Raw genomic sequence first — 9,378 nt, 5'->3', positions numbered from 1 at the left:
GAAATTTTATAAACATAAACTGTCATTTATGAGATGAATATCTACACAAAACGTAAACTACACATAAGGGTATAATTGTGGTCCACAATTCAAATGGACCAGATCTTATTATTTCGTTTATTCATCATAAGTTGCATCCTAGCTCCACCAGCAACAGAAGATGCTGTTGGCAGTTGAAAGACACTGAAATTTTATTAATAGCATCATGGGTGATTGTCTGAAAACTGATAGATCATGATTCAATGAATTATGAACCAACATAAGATTGCTGTCTAAAAATGGCAACATGAGAGCATTACTAGCACTACTACACAATCGATTTGTAGTAACAGACCCTTTTTTTTGTAGGGGCGGCTCCATCAGCAGCCGCCCCTACAATGGTCGTGTCCGGGACCCACTGGGCTAGCCGCCCTACAAATCAAACAGTAGAGGCGGCTGGTGATACGAGCCGCCCCTATTGTTCGATTTGTAGGGACGACTCAATCACCAACCGCCCCTACAAAGCGCCAGTACAAAGGCCCGACGCCCCCCTTCTTCCTCCTCCGGCCAGTTACTGTAGCCCGAGAGAGGAAGGAAGGGGGGCCTTGGGCACCTCCCAAAAATTGCTCTTTCAAGGGGGAGGTTTTGATCTCATTTTCTTTGGTGGAGAGGTTGTAGAAGGTAAGAAAATGCTATTTCAAACATTTTTTTTGAAGTTTTAATGGTTGGTTAGTGAGTAATTAGGGTTTTGCTTTTCTCTCTCTTCTATGGTGCTTGAGCCATTTATGAAGCAAATTAGACCAAAGTTTTGAAGGTTCTAGGGTAAATTAGTTAGTGGAATAAGATTACACCCTTATTTAGTGGGTCTTGTTTGATTTTAGTGGTTTATTAGTGTCGGTATAGAAAGTGACCAACTAGTAAATATTTGTAGTTTTGCTGTACGTTGTGATCGGATGTGGCCTAGCACTCAATGACACAAGATTTATACTGGTTCAGGCAACGAGCCCTACATCCAGTCGGGGTCGGTCGGTGACTCTATTCCTGAGCCCAGGTGCTCGAAGTCTGTAGTGGGGTTACAAACGAGAAGGAGAAAGAAGGGGTGTTCAAGAGGCTCGGTCGGGTCCGACCGGAGGGGCCGAGGGCGACCGGAACTCCGCTATGAGCTAGAAGTTCAAGCGTGTGCTTGAGGGGTTGTGAGCTATCGATCTAGTGAGTCTGAGCTTGAAGAAGTCGACCTCTTTTGTTGGAGGGAGCGCATCCCCTTCTATAGAAGAAGGGGATGGCTTTACAGGTGAGAGGGAGAGAGTACGGATGTTACTAAGCCTTGTTGCCCACGCCGACGAGGGTAGCGATGATGGTAGGCGCCCACAATACTATTGATATCACTGTAGAATGTCAGGTGTACATGGGAAGTTTGCATTGGCTTCTTTAGGAAGGATGGATGCTGGTACCTGCAAAAATACTATTGGTATGTGGGGAGCCCTACCCTGTGTACCAGGTATGGTGAATCCTGGTGCCCACTATCGATGCCTAGAGGCATGTGGGGGGCTTTTTGCCGTATAGGAGCCAACGGCGCCTACAATACTGTAGACACAAATGTCGGCGCCTACAATACTGTTTGTGTCAGGGCGGTTGTGGAGCACTGTTCCCGTAGGCGTACAGGGTATGGTCCCGATTATGTTGTTTTGACTTTGTGCACTGCCTTCTTCGTTCGCCCCTGGTCCCTTCCGAGCGGACGTCTCCGGTCGGACGGCCCCAGTTGGCCCTGGCCGCGCCAGTCGGAGAAGAGTGGTAAGCAAGCTTCCTACAGGTCCCCGGTCGGAGTTGCGGGGTCGGAGTAGGAAGCAGCGTTTTGGGCCAGGCCTTCCGATTGGAGAGACCGCCTAGAGGCGGCTGGTGCCTGAAGCGAGTGCTCCGGTCGGAGAGGTGGGCCGAAGAAGTTTGATGAGCGGGCGCTTGTTCTTTCGGGCAGACCTTCCAGTCGACGACCGGACTGTCCTTCTGGCCCGTCGTTTTTAGACTCTTGGGCCGGCCCATGAACTATATGCTATTTTCTTGGGCCGATCCCTGGCGTGGAAGGTGGTCCTCGAGGGACCCCATGTTTATGAACCCGACAGGAGCCCCCGAGCCCCCGGGCGATTTGAGCGGAATCGTTCGGGGGATTTTTGTCTTGCCGGTGGGTGCGCGCGAGCGCACCCGCGGGTGTAGCCCCCGAGCCCCCGGGCGGTTCGGGTAGAACCGGCTGGGGGGTTTTTCTGTGTTGCCAGCGGGGGAGGTTTTTGTTCAGCGGGTGCGCGCGAGCGCACCCGCGGGTGTAGCCCCCGAGCCCCCAGGCGGTTCGGGCAGAATCGTCTGGGGGGTTTTTTGAAGCGTGCGCGTATTTTTTAGTTTGAGACGGAACTTTGTTTAACCACGGCGTCGTTGCGCAGCCGAGGCGGAGAGGTGCGGGGATTGGGTAAAAAAGCAGAACTCACTGATCTTAGGTGTCGATGCGCGATGTGGGATCGGGTGAGTCGGAGTCATGAACGGACCCCGGCGTCGATGCGCGCCATGGGTGGAGATAGCTTGGTCTGGTTGTGTCAGAGCTCACTGATCTTTGGCATCGATGCGCGTCGTGGGATCGGGCGAGGCGGAGTTTTGTGAATGGACCCAGGCGTCGGTGCGCGCCGTGGATCGAGAGAGTTAGTTTTTAGTTAGTTTTAGGAATCGGACGAGCCGAAGTTCATGGATCCTAAGTGAAGCCGTTATGTGAGTTTTGGAGTCGTGGTCCCAGGAGCCGTAGCTGGATGTCATAGATCCTATCGACGTGAGTTTAGGAGTCGCGGTCCCAAGAGCCATAGCCGGATGTCACCGATTCTGTCGACGCGAGTTTAGGAGTCACGGTCCCAAGATTTCTTTGGAGCGCAGTCAGAAGTGAAGCCGTTATGAAGATGTTGTTAGTTTAGTTAAAGATCGGACGAGGCGGTGATCGCGGATCCTGGCGTCGGTGTGCACCATGGGACCGGGCGAGTCATAGTCGTGGATCTGGCGAGTTCGAGGTCGCTATCCTTGGTGTTTTTCTTGAGCCCCCGAGCCCTATCAGGCCTTCATGGGGGTCGATGTGAGTATTGTGTGTTACCCCATCCTTAGTTCCTCACAACCGGAGGGGCTGAGTTTCGTTGCCTGTCCTGATCACTCGGGCTCGAAGACTAGCTCGGTGAGCTCGCTAACGGGTGTGATCAAGTGGAATCTGGATCCGTCATTCGTGATGGGGTCGGCATAGCCCTCTTGTGACATTCCATTACTCCTTTATCTGCAACCCAACAGATGCCTAGGTCATTCCGGAGACTGACCCGGGTGGCCTAACGGCCTCCCCTTCGATGGAGATTCTGTGGGCCTAGCGAGAGGTTCAGGATCGAACGAGAAGGTTGAGATGACCCGGTCTGCCAGACCAGGCTAGGGCCGCACGGTGCTCATCTATGGTTTTCTCCCCTGGCCCTGTTGGTTGCTCATGTCGAATGAGGCAATCGCCGCTTCGTGACGCAACACGGAGCGTTCTGGTGCATTTTGCTGCATGTGCGATGCTTAGTTCCCGAGCCCCCGGGCGGTTTAGGGCCCGAATCATCCAGGAGGCACGGGCGTATGGAATGGAATGCACGTATGGATGTATGAATGGTTTATATTGAAATAGAGGGGCTTTGATAGTGTTTTACCTTGACGACTAGAGTGACGGGGCTCGAAGAGCTCCAGTCGGAAATGTCTGACTGTGACCTATGCTCATCAATCGTGGGTGAGTCCTTGTGTGAACAATTTTTGTATTAATGAACACATGCTCACCTTGATGACCTGAGTGACGGGGTTCAGAGAGCTTTAGTCGGAAATGTCTGACCGGGACCCATGCTCGTTATTCGTGATGGAGTCGGCATGGCCTACACGGGGTGTCCCTTCGCTTCCTACCTATGTCTTGGTGTGGATACTGAGCAGTAGTATTTGTAGCAGTGGAGGATGTAATAGTTAGGTTTGTGGGTGAGTCCCCGTGTGAACAGTTTTCTGTATCAATGAATACATCCGTGCTGCCCTTGTTGATAGAACCACGATATTCGTTCACTGTGTTTATCTTAGCATAACTTTTGTTTTTATACTTTCCCTCTCGTACCTGCCTGTTTGTTCCATAGGCTGTGACCTTGTGAGCCTGGGGCGTGGCCCGTGAGGCTTAGCTGTTCGTATTCATAGGAAAAGGTGGGGTGTGTTTGGTTGGGAGTAAGAACAGAGTTACGTAAGGTATTCGGAGGAGTGGAATGTGTTTCTATTTGGGGACAAAGTTGTTTTATCATGCGATAGAAAAAAGAAAAGGGAAAGGACGTTTCTCAGCCTGCGGATAGCACGGAGCCTGGGTCGATGGTGAATGTCACCTTGGTTTTGGTTGAGCCGAACGTCGTGCCATCGGGGGGTGAGCAGCCTGTGCTCTCATCAGTCGCACCGACAGCAGATGCCGCCTGGTTGGTTCCATAGCTTGTAAGATATAAGCAGTTTAGTGAACGTAAAAAGTTTAAGTTTGTGGGGGAGCCCCCGTGTAAACGTTTCTGTGTGCTTAACGGTTTATAATAGTATTTTGTTTTTTGTGATGGAGTCATTCCATTCGGGGAAGCTTGTTCCCTTTCGTTCCTTAGTTTTCCCTTAGCATAATTTTGTTTTTTAGTTCTTTCTTTCTCGTACCTGCCCGTTTGTTCCGTAGACTGCGACCTTATGAGCCCGGGGCGTGGCCCGCGAGGCTCAGCTATTCGTAACCATAGGAAAGAGCGGGGTGCGATTAGTCAGAATTTTTAAAGCAAAGCTACGTAAGGTAATTTAAAGGAACGAACCACCCCTTTTGTTTGGGTAGGAAGGAATTTTTCCATACGACAGTAAACAAAACAGAGGGGTAGTAGTTCCCCCTAGTGGAGCCCCCGAGCGCCCCGAGCCAAAAAGTGTTCGGGTCAGGGTGCTTTTATAGGAGCATTCGCTAAGTAAATAATGGTAAGATTGAAACTTAGGGAAAGAAAAAGCGACATAGCTGTTCCAAGATGCTTGGAGAGAGTGTCGTCATTGTTGTCCTTCAATCAATAGGTGCCCGGTCGGATTACTTTGATCACCGTATAGGGCCCTTCCCCTGATCTTCCTTTCGTGGTACCTACGGAGGGTTTGTTGTAGTCCGAGACTGCTGGGGTTGATGACTCCCCGAGCCACAGGAGCTCGGACGAGTTGACGACCGTGGTTGCGAGCTCATAGTTCTCATGGTCGCACGTGAAGGCATGCGAGAAGGTGCTACTCATGGTGATGACACCATTTGGTCCTGGCATCTTTAGCTTGAGGTAGGTGTAGTTGGGGATTGCCATGAAACTTGCATAGCATGGCCGCCCTAAGATGGCGTGGTAGGACCCTGGAAAGTCTACCACCTCGAAGGTGAGGACCTCCGAGCGGAAGTTGGACCGACCACCGAACATGACGGGAAGATCGATCTATCCGAGCGGGTATGCCTGTGCTCCCGGGATTACCCCATGGAAGGGGGAGCCCGCCAGGCGGAGCTCCAACCGGGGGATGCGCATGGCATCGAGAGTGTCGATGTATAGGATGTTGAGGCCACTGCCTCCGTCCATCAGCACCTTGGTGAGGCACTTCTTGAGGATGATAGGGTCGATGATGAGCGGGTAGCGTCCTAGTCTCACGACGTGGGAGGGATGGTCCCTCTGATCAAAGGTGATCGGGGATTCCGACCAGCTGAGGAAGGAGGGGACGACCATCTCGGTGGCGCATGCTTCTCTATAGCGGACCTTGTGCTGGCGCTTGGACCAGACTATGTTGGATCCACCGAAGATCATGATGCACTCCTCGGGCTCAGGGAAGCCATCTCCGTCCTTACCCGCCGCGCCCCCTTTCTTGGCTGCCATCTCTTTGTCGTCTCCCTCCTTTGGCCCGCTGGCCTATCGGAGGAAGTGTTTGAGGAGCTCGCATTCCTTGTAGAGGTGTTTGATGGGGTAAGCGTGGTTGGTGCATGGACTGTTCATAAGTTTGTTGAAGTGGTCAGGCAGTCCCTGTTGGGGCTGCTTGGCCCTACGATCGGTCGCGGCGACCAGCGCAGAGTTGTCCGACCGACGTCGATCTTTTTTGTTTTTCTCGCCCCTCTACATGGAGGGGCCTTCGTCTGGGTCCGCGCGCTTGGCCTTGAGCTTGTCCTGGCCTCCGCTGAAGACCGCTCCGACCGCCTCCTCGCTAGAGGCATGGTTGGTGGTGATGTCGAGCAGGTCACGGGTGGTACGGGGTTTCAAGCAGCCAAGCTTGTGGATCAGGGACTCATAGTTCGTCCTAGAGAGGAACACGCTGATGACATCTGCGTTGACGACATCGGGGAGGGAGTTGCATCATTGGGAGAACCTATGGATGTAATCCTGCAAGGACTTGTTGGGCTCCTACTGATAGCTCCTGAGGTCCTAGGAGTTTCCCAGGCGGACGTAGGTCCCCTGGAAATTCCCGATGAAGACCCTCTTGAGGTCCGTCCAGTCGCAGATGCTGTCGTGCGGAAGGAATTCAAGCCATGCCTGAACATGTCCCCCCCATGCAAATGGGACAATATTGAATGATGAAAAAGTCATCATCCACACCTCTGGCCCGATAGGCGAGCCGGAAGTCTTCAAGCCAAATGCCTAGGTTGGACTCCCCGATGTATTTGGTGATGTTGGTGGGCGGGCGGAAACGCTGCGGGAACGGTGCTCTCTGGATACACCGGCTGAAGGCCCGTGGCCCCAGGCCCTCAGGGCTGGGGCTCTGGTCCTTGTGCCGGCGACCCCGCCTGGGGCACGTTTCACCGCTTCCCTTGATGGTTTGGCTGGGGTCCGTGTCGCCTGCTGCCGTATGGTGGATATTGTTATCGTGTCGGGCCCGATGCTGGTTGCCGATGATGCTATGAGCGTCCTGGTGTAGATCGGGCCGCTCATGTACGGACGGTTTGTGTGAAGCAGGCACCAGGTCAGACCATGGCGCGACTGCCGCACCCCGAGCTAGGCCTGATAGCTATGGCGGCGAGCGAATGGAACGATCCGTCCGGTGCGTCCTCGTCCCCCCGGTGGGGAGAGAGGGCGCGGGTCAGAGTTGCGACGTGGAGCTTTCCACCTATTGGTCAGCGGCGGCTTCTACTAGAACCCGAGGGTTCCGGTAGACTGCCCGCTCCTGGGGGTTGGCGGGCTCGGGAATGCCGTGCAGAAGCATTACCGCAGCGGCGATGTTCTGGCTAGCCCAGGCAAATTGAGGGAGATCGTTCCCCTCGTTTATGATGTCATGTTGGACCTAATGGGCGTGGCCCCGGGCGCTGCCTGCCGAGCCATGCGCATGGGGCGCAACGGGCTGTACCGATGACGCCCGGTTCTACCGCCATTGTCATAATTCCTCGGCATGTGCTTGCGCAGATGTGAGGGCCCCCACACGTGGGTCTAGAGGGGTGTGAGTTTGCTCAAATGCCGCAACCATCGGTGGCTATCCCAGAGCGTCCGCCATAGCGCACTCCTAGGATGGACGGTGGTAGGGCGCCACGTCGCCGATGCTGGAACCGTTGCTCTTGCCCTCACCATCCGGGAGTTCATGGGAAACGGTAGGAACGCAGCCTGCCATTCCCACAAACTCGGACATGAGGGGGATGGTGCCAGCATTCTTCGAAGCCCCTGAGCATATGCCTCCGCAGAGGACACAAGGCCGTAGGGGAACCGATCGTACGGTGTTTGTGGTGTGAGCGGTACATTCCCTCTGGATGATCGATGGGAGATAGTAAATAAAGAGCGAATAATAGTACGCGTCTTACTTATAGTGGGGTTTGAGCAGAGAGTTTGCTCAAAAAGAAGCGCAGATGCCGTGCCATTGAAGTCGCGCGTCCCAGAGTCGATGGAGGGCATCCCTCCGATGGGTGCTGGATCGCGAGCCTCCTCGTGGAGGTGTAGTATGCTGAGCCGGTCGGTGATGAAGTCCAGGCTTCTGAAGCAGAAGGCCTGGGATGGCTCGAAGACTGGGGGAGCTCGCATCCCAGTGGGTGAGAGTGTGGGAAACTCTAGCGAGCCGAAGCAAATCGTATCGCCTGAGCCCGCCACGGTGGGGGTGGTAGAAAAATGGGCCATCCGATTACCAAAAAGTGTTGAACATACAACGTCTTCCCCACGAACAGTGCCAACTGTCGGTATAGAAAGTGACCAACTAGTAAATATTTGTAGTTTTGCTGTACGTTGTGATCGGAGGTGGCCTAGCACTCAATGACACAGGATTTATACTGGTTCAGGCAACGAGCCCTATGTCTAGTCGAGGTCGATCGGTGACTCTATTCCTGAGCCTAGGTGCTCGAAGTCTGTAGTGGCGTTACAAACAAGAAGGAGAAAGGAGGGGTGTTCAAGAGGCCCGGTTGGGTCCGACCAGAGGGGCCGAGGGCGACCGGAACTCTGCTATGAGCTAGAAGTTCAAGCGTGTGCTTGAGGGGTTGTGAGCTATCGATCTAGTGAGTCTGAGCTTGAAGAAGTCGACCTCTTTTGTTGGAGGGAGTGCATCCCCTTTTATAGAAGAAGGGAATGGCTTTACAGGTGAGAGGGAGAGAGTACGGATGCTACTAAACCTTGTTGTCCACGCCGACGAGGGTAGCGCTGATGGTAGGCGCCCACAATACTATTGATATCACTGTAGAATGTTAGGTGTACATGGGAGGTTTGCGTTGGCTTCTTCAGGAAGGATGGATGCTGGTACCTGCAAATATACTATTGGTATGTGGGGAGCCCTACCCTGTGTACTAGGTATGGTGAATCCTGGTGCCCACTATCGATGCCTAGAGGCATGTGGGGGGCTTTTTGCCATATGGGAGCCAACGGCGCCTACAATATTGTAGACACAAATGTCGGCGCCTACAATACTATTTGTGTCAGGGTGGTTGTGGAGCATTGTTCCCGCAGGCGTATAGGGTATGGTCCCGGTTATGGTGTTTTGACTTTGTGCAGTGCCTTCTCCATTCGCCCCTGGTCCCTTTCGAGCGGACGTCTCTGGTCGGACGGCCCCAGTCGGCCCTGGCCACGCTAGTCGGAGAAGAGTGGTAAGCAAGCTTCCTACAGGTCCCCGGTCGGAGTCGCGGGGTCGGAGTAGGAAGCAGCGTTTTGGGCTAGGCCTTCTGATCAGAGAGACCGCCCAGAGGCGGCTGGTGCCTGAAGCGAGTGCTCCGGTCGGAGAGGTGGGCCGAAGAAGTTTGATGAGCGGGCGCTTGTTCTTTCGGGCAGACCTTCCGGTCGGTGACCGGACTATCCTTCTGGCCCGTCGTTTTTTAGACTCTTGGGCCAGCCCATGAACTATATGCTGTTTTCTTGGGCCGATCCCTAGCGTGGAAGCCGATCCCCGAGGGACCCCGGGTTTATGAACCTGACAATT

Source organism: Miscanthus floridulus, chromosome 13, assembly GCF_019320115.1.
Source record: "Miscanthus floridulus cultivar M001 chromosome 13, ASM1932011v1, whole genome shotgun sequence".
NCBI classification, from domain to species: domain Eukaryota; kingdom Viridiplantae; phylum Streptophyta; class Magnoliopsida; order Poales; family Poaceae; genus Miscanthus; species Miscanthus floridulus.
The sequence above is the reverse complement of the archived record's forward strand: the minus strand, read 5'-3'. Positions refer to the sequence as shown.